This window comes from Emydura macquarii, unplaced genomic scaffold, assembly GCF_026122565.2.
Source record: "Emydura macquarii macquarii isolate MOO-44397 ecotype Brisbane River unplaced genomic scaffold, CSIRO-AGI_Emac_v2 contig_1859, whole genome shotgun sequence".
NCBI lineage: Eukaryota > Metazoa > Chordata > Testudines > Chelidae > Emydura > Emydura macquarii.
In genome coordinates, this window is record NW_027131996.1 from 64,139 (window position 1) to 65,200 (window position 1,062).

At 42.9% G+C, this 1,062-nt stretch overlaps 1 pseudogene; it reads left to right on the top strand.

The window, feature by feature from the left end:
* Positions 1-318: 318 nt before the first annotated feature.
* Positions 319-1,062, top strand: LOC137159341 (zinc finger protein 3-like; annotated as a pseudogene).

The window sequence follows — 1,062 nt, forward strand, 5'->3', positions numbered from 1 at the left end:
TATATACATATCCACAGTTCTTTTTATTTGTCATCCCTTTTCCACAGTTTCCTTTCTCTCCAGTGTAGGGAATGACTCTTATCTGCATTTCTTCTTTATCCCAGTATGTGATGGGATCATAAGAGAATATAAGGAGGAGAATCTTTACCAGACCATTCAGAAAGTGTTCATGCAAGATACCACCAAAGAATACAAAGGGAATGTTACCCAAAGTTTTGAAAAGAGAAAACTCTCTTAGAGCGAGTGCAAGTTAAAACAGCAGCAGAAAAACTCTCGAGAAGAGAAGGGGGTAAAACCACTAACCATGCAGAAGGTTTCATGAATGGCAAAGCTATCCTGATTTTCCAAGGCAGCCACACAAGGAAGAAACCAAACACATGTATAGAATATGGGAAAAGTTTTGCTCAGAGATCAGACTTTGTTAATCATCAGAGGATCCACATGGGAAAGAAACCTTATAAATGTATGTACTGTGGGAAAAGGTTCAATGTGAGCTCAAACTTGAATCGACACCGGAGGATCCACATGGGAAATAGACCTTATAAGTGCACTGACTGTGGGAAGAGCTTTTGCCACAGCTCCCACCACAAGAGATACCTAAAGAATTCTTGAGGGAAGAAATACACTCATCACAGAAACAGTATACAGAAATTCAAAGAGATCAGCATCCAACAGCAGATGCCAGTGATCCAGGCCCCAGACACATGCACAATATATTGGAAAAGCTTCAGCCAGAACCCAGACCTTGTTAAGCACCGGAGAATCTACATAGGAGCAAAATTCTACAAGTGCTTTTACTGCGGGAAAAGGTTCAATGTCACCTTGAATCTCACAAGGCATCAGAGAATCCACCTGGGAGAGAAGCAATACCTATGCTCTGACTGCAGGAAAAGCGATGGCTACAAATCCACTCTCATTCAACACTAGAGAATCCACACCGGGGGGAGACCTGACGAATGGCTCTACTGCGGGAAGAGCGTCAGCTGGAGCTCTCATCATAAGAGATATCAGAGAATCCACAAAGGGGAGCCTCTCCTCACAATCTCCTTCCTCTCCTTCTAG